The sequence below is a fragment of the Otolemur garnettii genome, unplaced genomic scaffold (genome assembly GCF_000181295.1).
Source record: "Otolemur garnettii isolate 467f Iridium unplaced genomic scaffold, OtoGar3 scaffold00085, whole genome shotgun sequence".
Lineage (NCBI taxonomy): Eukaryota > Metazoa > Chordata > Mammalia > Primates > Galagidae > Otolemur > Otolemur garnettii.
In genome coordinates, this window is record NW_003852480.1 from 1,256,487 (window position 1) to 1,266,486 (window position 10,000).

At 34.7% G+C, this 10,000-nt stretch overlaps 1 protein-coding gene across 4 annotated transcripts in view; it reads left to right on the forward strand.

Moving 5' to 3' along the window:
* The window catches only part of GRIA2 (glutamate ionotropic receptor AMPA type subunit 2), a 144,180-nt gene that overhangs the window by 127,948 nt on the left and 6,232 nt on the right, over nucleotides 1–10,000 (forward strand). The window lies entirely within an intron of this gene.

The window sequence follows — 10,000 nt, forward strand, 5'->3', positions numbered from 1 at the left end:
GACTACAATCTCCCCATTCTCTGCTGCTCCATCCCTGTTTATTTCACTCCCTATGTACCCTGCTTGGCCTTCAAGGAATTCGAGATTATCTAGACTCTGTAATTCTCCGAAAACCTTCAAGTGTCCTAGCTTTCATAGTATCTGCCTTGAATTAATAGTTTGCTCTAAATTTGTATTTTACTGAACATTTGATTGATGCTAATATGAATTATGGCAAGCCTCATGTCTTCCATTCTGCGAATATGAATTGACGGAAGCCACAGGCCAGATTTTGCATTCATCTCTATTAAATTTTATGTTGGATTTTGGCTTATGGACCCAAGCCCATAAAATTGAAATATTAGCTCTGTCATCTCTGATAACGATATCTGCAAATTTGAAACATTGGCCATTCATGTCATTGTGTAAATTGTCGACAAAAATACTGGACACAGTAGAACCTTGTATAGAATCCGTGGTAGAACATCAGCTTCCTTTCTAAACAGGGCTTGTGTATTAAATAATGACCAATCCTCTTGAACATGATTGGTATTTTCATCATAAGCCACCTGATTCTGATAACCTTTCCTCTCCATCTAATCCACAAAATTATGAGATATTTATCATACTCAAGGTAGTCTTTGTTCACAATAGACCTTGAATGGACCAAGTAAGTAACACAATTAAAAAATAAATATGTGGTCATGGGGGATCATTTGCTCTTTCTCTTGCATAGTCAATTCACATTGTATGCACGTGCCGTATGCATAATTAATATAGAGATACAATTAAGATTTCAATAATGATATAATTTGCCATTTACAAGGCAATGAAAACATGGAAATAACATTTGTATTTTAAACTTTAAATACACTCTTTTCCAAGCAGAAAATTACCAAAAGATATGATTCCATTAATAGTATGTACATTACCATGGCTATTTTATTACATTTGAGAGTAATTTCAAAACGTCAAAGAAAGCTCTGAGATTTAGCTCTACTTCTAACTGATTAAAATGCTGCTAAAAATCTCATTTATTTAAGCCTCAGATCTTATCAATAATTTATATGCAAATATTTACTGGATTCTCTAAATTTCATAATACTGCTAAGCGACTTTTTTCTTTTTAATAGCAGATGTTTATCTAAACATTATGCTTGAGTATTTTTATGACTTATTGTATATACACATATCTTGAAGGTTTAGCTATCTAGGTCTTATTCCTGATCTTGTATGGGTTGATACAATATGCTGATTTAGGCAAGCTAATCTTTCCAAATCTTGCTCCTAAATTTAAGAGTTTAGAATGTAATAGGTGATTTTTTAAGTTATGTTCCAATATTAATCATTTGAAAACATTAAGCTGTTAAAAATGCTTATAGTCTTTAGTAAATACCTGTTTGCCCCAGGCCCTGGCAACCCCCACCCTGCTTCCTGAGTTTGGCTTTGTTAGATCTCTCAACTAAGTTGCACCACGCTGTGTTTGCCTACCAGGGACTTGCTTATTTCCCTTTTCATGTTCTGTTCTGTTCTCTTATGGAACAGAATATGATTCAGGCTTAAACAGAAGGAAATCTGGTGACGTGCTACATCATAGGCGAATCTTCAAAAGATGCTAAGTGAACTACACGGCCCACAGGCTTTACTTTCTTCACATTCTTGGCAACACTTATTTTGTTTTTGCTTCTTCAAGGGGCGGGATGGTACTGACCATTCTAAGGGGTGCGAGGTGATACGTCACTGTGGTTGTGGTCTGCATTTCTCTATGATTATAGAGTTTTGAGGATCCTTTCCTATTGTTCCTGGTCACTTGTACATCTTCTCTGAAAAATATCTGTTCGAATCTGCTTATATCTTTTGTTGAATTGTAGGAGTTTTTCGTATATTCTGGATATTACCCCCTTATAAGATACATGGATTGAATTTTTTTTTCTAATTCCATATATATTCCAGCCTTTTCACTCTGTTGATCATTTCCTTTTCTTGGCAGAGGTTTTTAAGTTCGATACAGTCCTATTTGTTTATTTGTGCTTTTGTGAGCCATCCTTCTGGTGTCATATCAGACAAATCATCGCCAAACCCAATATTATGAAGTTTCCCTCTCCGTTTTCTAGGTTTAATTCTTATGTTTTGCTCTTTAATCCACATTGAGTTAAACTCTGTGTGTCATGTAAGGTTTGAGTTCAACTTTATTCTTTGCATGTGGATATCCCCTTTTCCAATTGTATACGTTGTGGAACAATGTAACTTCTTAATTCTCTCATTCTATTTATTTCCATTTCTGCAGCCTCCATTTTCTCCATTAGGAAAACTAATGTGCTTACTTTTAAGACAGTCTTCTATTTAATCTATATTATAAAATAATTTTTTAGCAAAATTGAATTTTAAAGACTTAGAAGAGGACTGAGAATATTATCCTAAATAATAATTATATATGATAAATATATCTGAAATATACTTGAAATACTGAACCATTAGGTCTTCTGGATTTTTTCCTCTTTCATTTTTGTGTTACTATTGTTGTTGGAAAATGACATGGAAAAGTAATATCAAAACCCATAGATGAATGCCAGAATGCAAAACATTTTTGTTTTTATTTGATTATATTGTTTTAACTTATGTTTTGTAGGATATTTTCAGCTCATATCCTTACAATGAATTTGTACATTGGTATCTAAAGACAATGATATATTGTCCCCAATGCTGTGGGACAGCCATGCATCTATGTCTTTCATTTGTGTAACAGTAATGTTGTAACCCAGCCCTCTTTCCCCTGCCCTTTTCTGTTCCCCTGCCCTCTCCAGCCCGTTCCCCTTCTCTAAAGGCTCTCCCATGATAGTCTCTAAAGACTATTCCCATGCCCTCCCTGCCAGAGTCAAAGCACAGAAAGTCCCAAGTTTCACAAAACCCCCAAGTTCTCAGTAGATGAACAATGAACAAACTCATTGAGGCTTGATTAATTACTGTTATATAACCATAACCATTGTGATTTAAGATATATCCATTGATCAATTGTTATATAATCATAACCATTGTGATTTGAGATGTATCCATTGACAATTGAGCTGTAACCCTGCCAATGGCAACGTTCCTCGTCTCCCCACTGCTCGCTTAAGTTATGCAGAGAAAAAAAAGGTATAAAAGACAAAAAACCCAGCACTTCAGGGCTGGCTTGTCTCAGAACAACGACCCCTGCACAGGTATGAATAAATCACCAATTAATTGCATCAGGGTGGGTCTGAGTTTATTTTTTTCCAGGTCCCCTAGGTTATTTCACTTAAATTCCTGGAATGAGGATAAGAAAGACATATCTGCTAGGTAGTTTACTCTTGTAAATAACCTGAGACAAATACTTTTCAAATCTGTGGAAGAAAAATGCAGTGTTCCATTCCAAAATTCTCATTCAGGGAAGTAGTTTTTGTTAGAGGAATCCCATTAAAACAAGACCACTTCCAGTGATAGGCAGAGGCTTGAAAATAGATTGGGTCTTATATTTATCAACATAATTCTGTTCTTATCTTAGAACTTTGCATTCTGCTAGTGTCAGATGAATAGTTAACCTTCTTTTCTAGAAAGCTAACAGCTCCACCTTGGCCTTTGACATCTCTTTCCAATTGTCACAGACATTGCTCTGCAATTTATTCTCTCACAGGTTTTTGTCTTTTCATCTCTTCAGGCACCTTCTCCATAGCCTTCAATCTATGTTAAGATTGACTATAATTTTGAAGAGTCCTTCTTTTGACAGTCTATTCTTCATTTCTATATCTCTTTTTTCCTTTCCTTTAGCAGATACATTTATGAATTTGTTTGCGAGAGCCTCTTTTTTTTTCATGCCAGCCAATTTTTCTTTCATTATTTCAAATCTGATCTCTTCCTTAGAGCTCTCTGTGAAATATGCTTTCCTAAAAGACCCACTGGCTGAATTGTTTAGTGTGCATTTTCAGGCTTTAGAAAATTCATTCTACACGTACTTCGATTGTGCAGATTTCTTTCATATTTTTTCCTCCCTCAGTCCCAACACTTTCCCGTATTTTCTCTTATTTCTCTAACCATACTGTCTTTCCTTTGCTGACTTCCTCCTATATGTGCCTGTGTATAAGGCAGCAATGCTTTTTTGTGCTGTGATTTGTTAGTAATAGTCTTGCAGAAATAACATTATAGTGTCTAAACATTTAAAAACCATTTACAGGGTGGCCATAAAGTTTGTGTGCAATGAACTTTAAAATAGACAACTAGTTTAAATTGCACACAGACTTTATGGCCACCCTGTCTATGCCTTTGCATCCTATTGAAAGATGAAGTTTTAAAAGTTAAGATTATTTTAGCCTAAGTCAAGGAGATACTGAAATATTGAAAACTCTTCTAGTGATAGACAACACAGAAAATGAAAGTAAGACTGAATTTAAAATATTCAGATACCCTGGATTAAACTTGATTATCTCTAATTTATGTTGAAAATTACATCTAAATAGAAAATGGGCAAGAGATGCATTATAGAGTGATGACCCTACTGTTAAAAATTCCACTGTATGCTAGTAAATTTTTAAAATTCCAACTTCAAATAAGTAACTACAACTTGAAAATAAACCCACATTTTTATAGAGATTGCATATATCTAAATGGCTAAGGATGACAGAATGAGATCTATATGAATTTTATTTTTAAATTAAAAAATTGTCTTTAAAAAGTTCACATACCTTGAATCTATGTGAATTTAAAGAAATTTTAAACATTCACATAAAAATGTGTAATTTACACTGTAACACTCTCATCCTTACATTTATGATGCTTAAGGCCAAGTTCTTCCACTCTGAGATAGAGTTGGCTTCTTGTTAGTTGTTATACTTTCTTAGTCCTTGGGACTTTTCTAGAAAAAAAGGAGAGTTATTCATGACAAGAAGTATTTGTTTTCATGGTTTTTTACCTTTTTTTTTTAAATTACAAATTAATATGAGGGTACAAATTTTTAGGTTACATTGTTCTCACTTCCAAGGTAAAGTTCAAGTTGCAGAAGAGCCCTTCACCCAGGGGATCATGCTGAACACCCTCACATCATACACATTAGCTGAGTGATAGTGAGAGCTATAAATTATCCACAATGGGAAGTGTAGCTCTAAAAACACTCCTACAATGCCCTCCTGCTGTAAACCACATCAGGTATTTGGAAATCTCTCAACTTCCATCTAGGAAAGTGTATTCTGCTGACACAATGAGAAGATATTTTAATATTTTATTAGAAATTAACAGCTAAAACAGATATTTTGGTTATCTATTGTGTAAGAATTAACAAACTAAGTGATAAAAAATGCCCATAAGGAAGCACCTATCTTTCCTACTAATTGTTGAAGAAATACCTATGTTTCACAAGATTAATAACCATTACCTTTAAAAAGTCATTTTTTGTAAGAAGGAAAAGGCTTCTTTAAGTTGGTAGGAAAAAAATGCCTGTGTTGCCATATATGAAGAAGAAATAAAACTAAATTGAAATGAATGTTGGGGGTGGTGCCTTTGGCTCAGTTGGTAGGGCGCTGGCCCCATATACCAAGGGTAGCAGGTTCAAACCTGGCCCCAGACAAAGTGCAACAAGAAAATAGCAGGGTGTTGTGGCAGGCACCTGTAGTCCCAGCTACTTGGGAGGTGAGGCAAGAGAATCACCTAAGCCCAGGAGTTGGAGGTTGCTGTGTGCTGTGATGCCACAGTACTCTATGAAGGGTGATAAAGTGAGACTCTGTCTCTAAAAAAAAAAAAGAGAAAAAAAATGTCAACTTTCCTCATAGAAAAAGAAGCCATCTCTGTTTTAGGTATAATTCTATCCAGTGTGCATAGTTTATATGAAATTTTCCCCAAAATTCTAGTCAATGAGCATGTTTTCCTGTTTTGTCTTTAGATATTAAAATTCCATACTGTCATTTTCCTGTGAAATTTTATTTAAATTGACATGCGCATTAAAGATATCAGACAATGGAAAGAGATTTGAATCTAAGAGGCTTGACTCCCAAAGAAACACAGGAGAATCTATGGTGTGTGTATGTGATTAAACTATAGGCATCACTTATCTCCTCAGCAAATGTGGTGGCAGATGTCCTCCTGAAGAAATTAGCTTCACCTTATCACTCTGGCTTAAGGAACGATTGTCCTTGATTTAACATGGCACCTTACACACAGTCATTCTTGGCTTAGCTGCATGTGAAAGTTTCAAGAAGTCAGTATATTGAGGGTATTTAAATCTAGTGTCCTTGTATTTGGGGAAGAGATAGAAATGGAAGGTGCAGTGATTCCTTAGAAAAATCTAAAACTTTTACCTACAGACATCTTGGCATGAGGAGATTGGAAACCAATGTCTCAGCCCTTTGTTTTCCTTCTGCATTTCCTTCTTTGCTTTCCTGATGCCACCATCATGCTCTTCCTCTGGACCAGAACTCAAACTAATAGTACAATGATAGGAAATTGTGTGGCACATTTAGAAAGTCAGTGTGGTTTGCCTGTTTTCCCTCATCTACTGTGCTAGAATGTGGTCAAATTTAGACCCTGCTTATGAGGGCGGTGATCATCACTGCCCGGCATTCATCTTCAATATCCACACAAAGGGCCTAATTGTGGCAATTCCATCAGTATTTGATTTTCATTTTCCATGCAATTTCTTAAATTTTCTGGGTGATTTCGATGTAGAACAATGGATGTGTGCTTGTATCACGAATTGCCGAAATACAGAATTTTAACAAGAAATGCTATTTAGGCACATTACCTTAGTTGACCACGTGGGATTTTGTTGCCGGAGGGGGAAAAAAATCTGCATTATTTTTTCTCTTTTTATTCTATTTAGAAATATAGTAGAACCTCCCTATTGGCCATCTGTTGAAGCTGACCTAATTTCTACAGACCAGACATAGAGTATATGTATGTGTCAACACAGTAGGCCTAGTTCCTGATGTTGACCAGTTTATTGTATGTTGACCTTGAATGGTCAATGTACAGAGGTTCTAAGCTATAGTCTAAGAAATGAATGCTCAGGTGGCTAGATTGGTGAGGATGATTGTAGGATGCTCTCTAGGGCATCAGGCAGTGCATTAACTTACAGATTAGGCCAAATTAAGCACTGTCACTTAAACTTACTTAGCAAAAAACTATCATTTATCATGCAGGTTAGATGGAATTCCTATCTAAGAACCCGCATGATAAATTGTATTCAATTTGTCTCTGGATTGCTTTTCTATTGGTTACTTCTTTGTTTGCAGTAGTTTTGAATAAGAACCTGATTTCTAGGCTTCACTCATTTAACTGTTTAGTTCAAATGAACCACTTTTCTGATATTTTAATAGAAATTAAATATAGACCTTTTGAATTATCTCTCAGTAAGAATATAGTCAGATTCTCCTTGTTCTTATTTTGAAAGTACCTGTGAAATTCAAATCAATAAATCTCCTGGACGATTGATGATAGTTTTCAACTAACAGTATTACATTGTTAGTGAATTACTCCAGTTATGTGTGCTTTTGGCCATATCTCTTCAAATAATAGTTCCTGTATTAATATTGTTATGAAAACATTTCCTTCACTTTGTTAAAGACGTCAACAGTAAACTAACTACTGGGAGATAACTGACTTAACTCATTGGGAAAAAAAAATGTATCTTATAAAAATTCTGACTTATGAAAAAATTACTTTCAATCTGATTCATAGTCAACAATGTGTATTTTATGGTCTTGGGTAATTTATAGATTTTATTAATCCACAGTTGTATTATATGATCCTGTTTATTAAAAAATATATAATGTATATTATGATACGTGTGAAGCCCTATCATAAAAAATGACTGATTTAACTAACATAGCTTATCTGTCTAGATTACCTAACAAACCAGAACTTGTATGTTTTCTAAATTATTAAAAATTGCAAAGATAAGGATACCTCAGCTGTAGAATACTACAGCTAGGTACATTTTTTTTCTTAATTATATTTTATAGTCCTTTAATCCTTAGAAATATTATATTCATCCTTTGAGAAATGTCTTCAAAACTCACAGGAAAGATTTTATGAATGAAACTGAAAACTCCACAACTAATTCTTAGATTTTCTCAAAGTGCATTCACATTTCGGAAGCATTTCATGTTACATTGTAATGCCCCCAAATTGATATTTTAAACTTGGAACAATAGGCATGCTTAATGGATGATTTGATAAAATAATTTTGTATAATTTCATTTTGAATTCATCATTATGAGCCTATGATTTTGTTCCAAAACATTTCGATGACATATTTTTTGGGAATTCACATTATGAAAACACATTGAAGTTTAATAAGATTACCTGCTATTGACTCAAACTCAGATACTATAGCTTCTTTCAATTGGCAGAGAATACGAAGACAGAATATAGGAGGAGACAACTGAACAAACAAATAAGCTGTTTCTACATTAAGTGAATATTCAGATAACACAAAGTGTGGTCTTTTTTCTAACCAAATGGATAAACGCTCAATTAGCATACATTTATTAAAGAGCCTACTATATGCCTAATATTGTGCTAGACGCTGTGAGGGTCATGTAGGTAAAATAATCCTAGTTGGAGTCCTGGTGGAACTTTTCCTCTTAGAGATGTGTATGTACAACAGGGAGGAAGCTGGAGTGACTTGGTGATGAACTTTCAAGTCTATTATCTCAAGACAGGACGATGTCCAGTAATAAAAATAGGTTTACAAGTGGTGTAGTTAAATAATGAGATGATAAGGACCAGTACTAGTAGGTAACGAATGTTGATGCACATTTAAAGTGAAACTGTCTTTTGAGGAAGGCATGTGGGTTTGTGTGTACCATCTATGATTGTTTTGAAAAGCACAGCCTCCTTTTGTGACCTGCCACAAGGTCCACAAACCTGTCTCAGGATAGCAGTCCCCACTCAAATGGTGAAACACGATAAAAGGCTGGGCAGCTCTCTCTGCTATGGGCATTACAAACTGCAGAGGCATACACCTCCTCTACGCTGCGGTTGACTCTAGATTTTCACCCCAAATACCGTGCTGTCATAGATACAGCTGCCAGAATTCTTAGGGCAGCATGTCGAACACATTTGTCCTTATATCTTGTGTCTGCTTAGAGTGAATTGCTTTTGCCTTGTGTTTTCTAACATAAAGATTATATTAAGAAAATTTCTTTAAAACCTCATGAGTTTTAAGAGTAAGCTTTCAATTTCAATTTTTCATTTTAAACTTCCTATATTAAACAGAAAGGGCTCTTCAAAGTCACCCTCCCCGAAGTGATTAAAATCATTTAGGAAAATTGTGACTAGAAAAATAAGCAAACATTCCTATGTTTGAACTTTCCACCTCTATGCTGAGTTTCATTTGACTCTGAATGTCAAATGAGTGAGTGAGTCTTTTGATGTCTGTCTTTGCTTTTGAGTCAGCTAATTTTTAAGATAAAAGATTCAGTATTACTGCTTTACACAGCCTTGCTTTCTTGCATATCTATCACTGATAAGAATGTTGTTTTTTCCAGGATATCTTGAAATGAACGACATTTTGGTGTTTAAATATTCAAAAGAAAATATTCCTGTTTAATTAAAAGAAAATTTAAATGGCCGGAGAATGTGTTTTTTAAAAAATCAATGTTATTCTAGAAATGTTTCAGTAGGCATCTAGTAGAGGTCTCCAGAATTATTTTCTTTATCTTTCAATGAGTAAGTTATTACACGTTGGACTAATTAACACTTAACAGATCTTGTCTTCTCACTAATTACAAGTGGATCGGTTAGGATTTGGGCAGGAAAGATACTCTCGTGCTTGTCTCTTAACTTTATTATTCATATAGATGATACGGTGCATTTTTCAATTTATTTTGGAGTGCCACTATTTCAGATCGCTTCCTGGTATGCAGTATTTTGTTTGCTCTAACAATTGGTTGTTGGAGGTTCTTATAAATACAAGATCAAGTTATTGGATATAGGGACAGAATTGTTACTAGTGAAAAAAATGTTGCAAGATGGAGATTTGTCCATCTTCTGTGTACCAAGCGTGCTTGTTTTG